General features: G+C 38.5%; 2 pseudogenes; one reads left to right on the forward strand and one right to left on the reverse strand.

The window, feature by feature from the left end:
- Positions 1 to 262: 262 nt before the first annotated feature.
- On the forward strand, positions 263 to 1,897 carry LOC107633432 (sugar transport protein 12 pseudogene; annotated as a pseudogene).
- A 1,186-nt stretch (positions 1,898 to 3,083) lies between these two features.
- LOC107633433 (aspartate--tRNA ligase 2, cytoplasmic-like) lies at positions 3,084 to 6,156 on the reverse strand (annotated as a pseudogene).
- Between the last annotated feature and the right edge of the window lie 2,801 nt (positions 6,157 to 8,957).

Consider the following 8,957-nt stretch of genomic DNA (forward strand, 5'->3'; position numbering starts at 1 on the left):
CCGAGAGTTTAAAATGTTCTTTATCTTAAACAAAAGATAGATAAATACAATATAAGATAAGAGAAACAATTCTAGCAGAAGTCCTTGCGTGAATCATGTATAAAATAACATAGTCTTTGCTTCTTTCCTACAAACCTAACACTAGTCTTTTCTCTTCTCTTCTCTTCTATCTCTCCCTCATCATCAGCAGTTTTTTTTTTCTTCTCCCTTGTTAGCAACTCAAAGTGTTGTGTTTCATTCCACTCACTGATCAAATACAACAATGGCCGGTGGACTCATTGGAAAGGGCTCTGCCAACGGGAAGCAATATCCGGAAAAACTCACTTTTCGGGTTTTTGTGACGTGTATGGTTGCTGCATTTGGAGGACTAATTTTTGGATATGATCTTGGCATCTCAGGTGGAGTTACATCGATGGATCCTTTTATGAAAAAATTTTTCCCAGACGTGTATGCAAAGGAGATGAACATGAAGCCATCTGACAATCAGTATTGTAGGTTTGACAGCCAGGTTTTGACACTCTTTACATCCTCCCTATATCTGGCTGCTCTCGTGGCATCACTCTGTGCGTCTTCCATCACTCGAATCTTTGGAAGGCGTCTTACCATGTTGTCCGACGGTATTCTGTTTCTCGTGGGTGCTGGTTTCAATGCGTTTGCTCAGAAAGTATGGATGCTCATTGTTGGTCGCATGTTGCTTGGCTTCGGAATTGGATGTGCCAATCAGTCTGTTCCAATCTATGTGTCGGAGGTTGCTCCTTACAAATAAAGAGGAGCCCTTAACATGATGTTCCAATTGGCCATCACCATTGGCATCTTTGTCGCCAACGTTCTCAACTATTTCTTCGCCAAGATGAAGAACGGTGAAGGCTGGCGCTACAGCTTGGGTTTCGCGGCTGTCCCCGCCGTGATGATCGTCATCGGCGCAATCTTTCTCCCCGACTCGCCGAGCTCCTTGATCAAGTGTGGCAAAGATGAGAAAGCCAAGCAAGAGCTGATCAAGATTAGAGGAACCAGTGACGTGGAGGAAGAGTTCAAGGATCTTGTTGAGGCGAGTCAATTGTCAGTGGCAGTGAATCACCCATGGGCCACTCTGTTGAAGAGGCATTATAGGCCTTAGCTCGTGATGACCATAACCATTCCTTTCTTCTAGCAGCTCATCGGCATGAATGTGATTACTTTCTATGCTCCTGTTTTGTTCAGAACCATTGGCTTTGGTAGCAATGCTTCCCTTATATCTTCCATGATCACCGATGGCTTTAATGCGCTTGCTACCTTTGTTTCAATCTTTACTGTTGACAAAGTTAGAAGGCGCAAGCTCTTTCTCGAAGGTGGTGCTCAGATGTTTATCTGTCAGGTACATTTTTTACTCATTTATATTTTTAATTATTAGTTTGTCTGCATTATTGTTGAATTTGTTATATATAATGGATGGATGCAGATTGTGATAACCGTCGCTATAGCAAGCAAATTTGGAGTAGATGGAAACCCAGGAACGTTGCCAAAATGGTATGCGTTCCTTGTGGTGGGATTTATATGCATCTATGTGATGGGATTTGCATGGTCATGGGGTCCTCTTGGATGGTTGGTTCCTAGCGAGATATTTCCCCTTGAAGTCAGATCTGCAGCTCAGAGTATCAATGTGTCTGTTAATATGATTTTCACTTTTGCGATTGCTCAAGTATTCACCTCCATGCTCTGCCATATGAAATTTGGCCTCTTCATCTTCTTTGCTGTTTTTGTTTTGGTTATGAGCTGCTTTATCCATAAGTTTCTTCCGGAGACTAAGGGAGTTCCCATCGAAGAGATGTCTGTTGTGTGGCAAAATCATTCTTATTGGAAGAAATTTGTCAAGTCTGCAAGTGAAGAAGCTAAAGCCAAGGTGGATAACTCATGTTGATTAAATCCTTCCAAGAGAGTTTCAATTTTAACTAGGAACCAAAAGTGGTCTAGAGTTTACAGTTTTTTAAGGTTTCGTTTTTATTTTAATAAACAATTTACTTGTTATTAAGTTTTGTTTAGAATTTGGTTTAGTGGAATACATTTTATTTTGTTCTTCTTTGAATTTTTATAGTTTTTCTTAGTGAAATTATTAAATGTTCTTATTAGACAACTTCATATCTTAGTTTATTATTTACTTTCCAGTACTAATGAAAATGAATAACAGAAAAATTATAAATGTTCAGTTTTTACTTTCTAGAATTTGAAAGAATCCATTGTAGTTTCAAGTTTTAAATTTAATGAACAAATAAATAAATCCATTCCTAGGTATCCAGCCAGAAAAAAAAACTGTTCTTGAACTAGCGCTGCGTCAGTCTCATATAGGTAAGAAGTAACATAATATGAATAAATTAAGACTTAACGAGTATAGATAACAGAAAGTGCAATGTCGTCTCCAACAAGATGTGTGCGTATTGGTCTGCGACTTTGCGAGTTGATTGCCGTGGTGGTATCAGTGTATTAGAGGTGCATCTTGCATGGGTGATGCCAAACAGGGTTCTTTATTTTTACCTTTTATTTTCTTGGTCATGTTTTCACCATTATGTAGAAATTCATCACTCATCAAATAAACATGAAACAAAATTTGGTACCAAATGGGGAGACATTCATATTACGTCTTGCCTCAAACTTCGGTTAAAGAAAACTCAAAATGCATCATCCTAATCCTATGACCACTGGTGAATAAAATGCCCAGTGCGAAACACTACCTAATGCAATCAAACACCATTCTATCATTCTAAACTCATCGCATTGATTTTACCAAACCAGACAAATAAATTTTAATGGAATATTTGAACATCCTGAGTGGAGTGCATCCAGATCCATTTTTCATTAAATAAATAGGTCACTAAATTGCTGGTTACCTATTAGGGAAAAATTTGAACATTATGAGGGTGTATTCAAGAAGCAAAGTGACAGCTACATTAAGTCATCCAAAATTAGTATGCTTTGTAGAGTGCTCTACACCAGCTCCGACACTGCTAGTTCAAAGGAAATGAGATTCTTGCGATAAGAAAAACAATTCAACTAGGTATCCTTTAAATTTGTAACAATGCGATTTCGAAGTCATTATTTGGGTATAACTATCATGGTGCAATCCTAAGAGGGTTACCAAGATAAAATGATGTCTTGCGGATGTTATTCAGGCTATAGAAGAGCATTACTACAAGCTCCAATCCAACTCCAAAGCCACGGTGTGTTGGTGCACCATATCTGAATCATCAACAAAGAAATTAGTTTATTAAAATGATATTTACTGATGTATGGAGACAATAGCTGCTAGAGTTACACAAAGAAACAATGAATATGGCAAGATGAACCGAGTAAGGGGCCATGAAGAATGCCTGAAATAATAAATGTATGTAGGTATCGTCTTGACATCAATGCTGCAAGACTCAGCCTGTTTTTCAACATTTCTGCATTGTGGACACACTGAGCTCCTGAAATGATCTCCTCATCTAAGGGGCAAGCAACACATAACATTGAATAAAAACAGTAACAAACTCTAAACTTATCTGGAAATAACTATATGAAAAAATAATGATGGCTACGAAAAATACTTGCATGCTCCAAGACAATTATATACATTTATTTTCATTTATAATGTTTAAAAACTATATAAAATATCAAGAATAAGTGGCAATTAATGTTTCTAGAACACATATTAAATGCGTTCCAGGAAGTTTACAAGTGTTCTCTTACAGGTACAGTATAGATGAAAAGTTCAATGAAATCATTTTTAGGACCAATGCAATTTATGACAAAATCTCTTATCGCTTAAGACATCAGATGAATTGGAATATTGTGAATTACCATAGCAAGACCTTGTGTAAAATGGCCTTACAGCCAAGGGGTACCAGTAAAGGATATAGAACTCCGTGCCATACCTATAAACAAAAATTAGAACAAGTTAATCCAAAAATAATAGGTCATGAAAAAGTAAATAAAATATTACACTTCTTTGCTGTGTGTGTAAGAGAGAGAGAGAGAGAGAGAGTTACTTCTCTAAAACTAGCTGCCCCAACTTACTTTCAGCTTCAGTATTCAAGTCACCAAAAGGTTCAATCTCTACTCCAGCATCCTGTGAAGCAAAATTAAAAATTATTAGTATATGCAAGACATACCATTTTCTAATATTCTTACTAGTGAAGATAAACAAAATTCTGAGTGTTGAGGTCAATGATTCAATAGTTGCAAAGAAAATCGAGAACCATCTATAAGAGGAAAAATAGAGGGGAAGCCTCAGCATCAATGAAGCACCCCTTACAACAGAACGCAAGGAACCTAATTAGGCATCAAGACAATAATTTCATCCTTTTTGGGACTATAAATCCATTTCAACTTGCAAGCACACAAGATTATGATATGGACTGAGAATGAGGATACTAAGGACATTTTTAAGCGTACCTTGAGCATCTGAACCCTTTCTTCATATGTAAGCTGCAGAGTCTGACGAAGATACTGCATATTAACCGGGATATATCAGATCATGAATAAGATCATATAAGCCTTTTAAGCATTGCATTCATTTGTATTCACATTTTTCAACGGTAGTTCATAGCATAACAAATACAACATAGTATAGTTAACAATATTTACTCTTTTTTTACGGAGAAAGAATTTTGTTAGATTAGAAAAGAATGTTTGATATAATATAAAATACAATTTTTTTTAATAGAAGATGCTTACCTTTAAAGGTTTGTACTGGTGTGCCACTGCACAGCTTCAAGAGCCTTCTTACAATTCTGGTTCAAGCTATCAAATATTGAGACAAACAATCTATCAACTTTATCCATAATCTGCTCAAAAACTCAATATCAGTAAATCAGGTTATGTACCACAATAATTTCAAAACCATACCAAGAAACATATGCCTAAAAGTCAAATATACCTCATAATAATGCTTCTTAATCTCCATTTCAACATCAAGACCAGGAAACTCACACAGATGTCTGTGTGTGAAGGAATCCTCAGCACTAAACGCAGGACTAATCTCAAAATCACGGCCAAAATCAGCACATATTGCCATTTGCCTGTGAAGATGTGGTGATTGGATAAGGCAAGCAGGGTGCCCTTTATAGCCCAGTCTGAAAACAGCAGCTCCACCCTCACTTGACCCAGCAATCAACTTTGGAGTGTGGATTTCAACAAAGCCTACATATAATAAGAATTGTTTGAATGCTTACCCAACAATGCAATGAAAAATAATTTGATCATTCAACTTGGTATCATGGGGAAAATCTATACCTTAAATGTCGCAGTATGCATTAATTGCAGTAAATTTAAAATTTAAAGCAACCATCATCTCAACAGCATGCAATTCAAGAATGAACATGAATAAGTAAGACTCTTCAGAATAAAATTCAGATGAAATGCTTTACATTTCCAACTTGTGATTGAATGCGAGGTTCTGAGGTCAAGTACTCTAAAGTTCAAACGTGTATCCTGATTAACACGAACAAGTTGTTCACCAGCCTGCATTCATTAACAAAATTAGTTAACCAATGGATGAAAAGAAATGAAGTAAAAGATAAGCTCCTGCAAACAAATCACCGAAAGAAGGAGTCAATCAGGTTGACAAAGACCCAGACACCTCCAATCAATGTAAGTGAAGTGTCTTCTCAATTTCAGCTTCACTTCGAGCAGCATTCTCGAGATTAATTGGTAGAGTTGGAAGGGCCCTGCTAACACAATACAACTTATTAACAGATTGTTATTTATTTACTGTAGGCAGTTAGTTAGCCTTATTTAGAGAAGAATCTTTTCCATTAGATTAGGGGTTTGTTAGTTTGTTAGCCTAGTCTGTTAGTTTGTTAGACTGATGTGTGTATGTATATATATTCCACCCAAAGCTAATAGATATGCAGCAGAAAATCATTTTTCAGTATCAATTTTGGTTTCAACATGGTATCAGAAGAATTTCTCATACTTCTCTGCGTTCTTCTCTGATCTTCTTCCCTCTTTCTCGAACCTTCTTTTCCCCTTTCACTTTCCCTCTCTTCTCAAACCTTCTTCTATTTCTTCTCTTCTCTCCAACCTTCAATTTTCTTTCTGCAATGGCAGCGATCGATGAAGCCGATCCTTTTCTGCTCCATTCCTCCGATCAACCAAACCTTGCCTTGGTCTCGCAAGTGCTCACCGGTGACAATTATCCTTCATGGAAGAGATCGATGGAAATGGGGCTCAATGGCAAAAACAAACTTGGATTCGTTGACGGCACGATTCCGCCGCCTGAGGAAGGTGCGTCTCACTCTTCCAAGCTGCGCTGGCGTCGTCTGAACGACATCGTCAGCACCTGGATTCTCAACTCTGTCTCCAAGGAGATCGCATCGAGCTTGATCTTTGCTGGTTCTGCTCATGAGATTTGGATAGATCTAGGTCACCGATTTTAGCAAAAGAACGGTCCTCGAATCTATGAACTGCGAAAAGAGTTAATCAATCTGAAGCAGGATTCTCTCTCTGTCACTCAGTTTTTTACTAAGCTGAAGTGTGTGTGGGAGGAATTATGCCATTTTCGACCTTCAGTACACTGTAATTGTGGTGGTGCTCGTGAATTTTTAGCTCATGCTGATGAGGAATATGTTCTTGTCTTCTTGATGGGGTTGAATGATGTGTACCATCAAGTTAGGAGCCAAATTCTGTTGATGAAGCCTTTGCCTAGCATCTCTGAAGTTTTCTCGCTAATCGTTCAAGAAGAGCGGCAACGAGGACTGACTCTTGCTCCTCCAACAAGCAATGAGACGCAACTGGCTTTTGCCGTGAAGAACACACAGTATAACTCCAAGATCCGTCCAGGGAAGAAAGATAAGCCGCTCTGTGCTCACTGCGGTTTACTCGGCCACACCAAGGATAAATGCTACAAGTTACATAGTTATCCACCTAATTACAAGAAGCAAAGTCCAGCCATAGTTCGGGTCAATCACGTGGACACAAGTCAGGACATTCCTCTTCAACTCACTTCTCAACAGTATCAACAATTAATATCACTCCTATCTACACAAGTTCCATCCACAATGCCCCTTATTATCACTGCTGAAGCTTCAAGCGTAGGGGAAGGTAAACTTTTCTCTGCTGCTTTAATTTCTGCACTTGGAGTTAAATCATGGATCTTAGATTCTGGCGCTACTTGTCATGTGACCTGTACTTTGGACAATTTCAAACCTTCAATTTGGTTTGCAAATAAGTTTGTGGTTTTGCCTGATCATACTCGCATACCTGTGCTTGCTTCTGGTTCTGTTTCCTTATCTCAAACCCTCACACTCACTGAAGTTTTGTATGTGCCTTCATTCAAAATTAACCTGATTTCAGTGAGTTCTTTGTTGTTAAAGTAGCATTTTTATATTCTTCTTTCTGATGTTGGTTTTCTGATTCAAGACCACTTGAACTCCAAGATGATTGGGAGAGGTGAATTGAAACACGGATTGTATGTTTACACACACACACCAGTTGTCAATGTTAATGAACCTACATGTAGTAGTGCCGATTGTGCCAATACGTTAGTCATTTTTGATTCTTGTAATGCAATAAGTGCAAAATTGTGGCAACATAGATTAGACCACATTTCTTTCCCTGTTTTGCAACATTTGCCCTTGAATTGTAATTCTTCATCTTCTAATAAAAATTTCCTTTGTGACATATGCCCTTTGTCCAAGAAAAAACGGTTGCCATTTGTTTCCAACAATAATCAGGAGTCCGAATGCTTCTCATTGATACACTGCGATACTTGGGGTCCTTATCATGTTGCTACGCATTTGGGGGAGCGATATTTTCTCACTTTGGTAGATGATCATAGTCGATATACCTGGATTTATTTGTTGAAAGCCAAATCTGAAGCTACGACTATCATTAAAGAATTTTTTGCCATGGTTCACACTCAGTTTGGGCTGTGATTAAGAAGATTCGGTCTGACAATGCACCTGAGTTATCTCTTACTGATTTCTTAAAATTAAAAGGTTCTCTTCACCAATTCAGTTGTGTTGAGCGACCACAACAAAACTCGGTGGTGGAACGGAAGCATCAACACCTTTTGAATGTGGCAAGGAGCTTGTATTATTAATCCGGTGTCCCAATTTATTTCTGGGGTGAATGTATTGCTACTGCAGCCTTTTTGATCAATAGATCTCCCTCCTCTACTCTTGGCTGGAAGTCCCCTTATCAATTACTTTACAATAAGGCACCCGCATATGAAGACTTGAAGGTGTTCGGATGCCTTGCCTATGCTTCGACTTTACCTTCCTCTAGGAACAAGTTCTCACCAAGAGCCATTCCAGCAGTTTTTCTTGGCTACCCACGAGGTTACAAAGGGTACAAACTCTATGATCTCAAGAATAGAAAGTTCTTTATTTCAAGGGATGTGATTTTTCATGAATTGAATTTTCCCTTCAAGATTGGCAGCACTTATTCTTCCTTACCTGATCCTTTTGATGATCATGTCCTTCCTAAGCCAATTGAAGTTTCCCTTAATACACCTCAACTCGTTGCTCCGGCTACACCTGTCCCTATTGTGACACAGCCACGAGCTGAGAACCCACAGCCGTTGAGAAGAAGTCAGCGACTCTATAGGGTACCTACCTATCTTACAGACTACCATTGCAATAATGTGGTGAATCCTTTGGCGATGGTGCATTTTTGTTCTTACGAGAGATTGAGTCCAGCATATAAGGATTATTGTATGCAAGTTTCCGATTTTTATGAACCCCAATTTTATCACCAAGCTGCCAAGTATCCTCAATGGCAACAACAGGCTATGGCTGAGGAATTACAAGCTATGGAGAATAACCGTACATGGGAGGTAGTTCCGCTTCCGATCGGAAAACATTGTATTAGTTGTCGATGGGTATATAAGGTGAAGCGCAAGCAAGATGGGTCAGTTGATAGATGCAAGGCTCGTTTAGTTGCTAGAGGAAACACTCAACAAGATGGTGTAGACTATAAGGATACTTTTTCACCCATTGCCAAAC

This window comes from Arachis ipaensis, chromosome B3 (genome assembly GCF_059453495.1).
Source record: "Arachis ipaensis isolate K30076 ecotype BB chromosome B3, ASM5945349v1, whole genome shotgun sequence".
Lineage (NCBI taxonomy): Eukaryota > Viridiplantae > Streptophyta > Magnoliopsida > Fabales > Fabaceae > Arachis > Arachis ipaensis.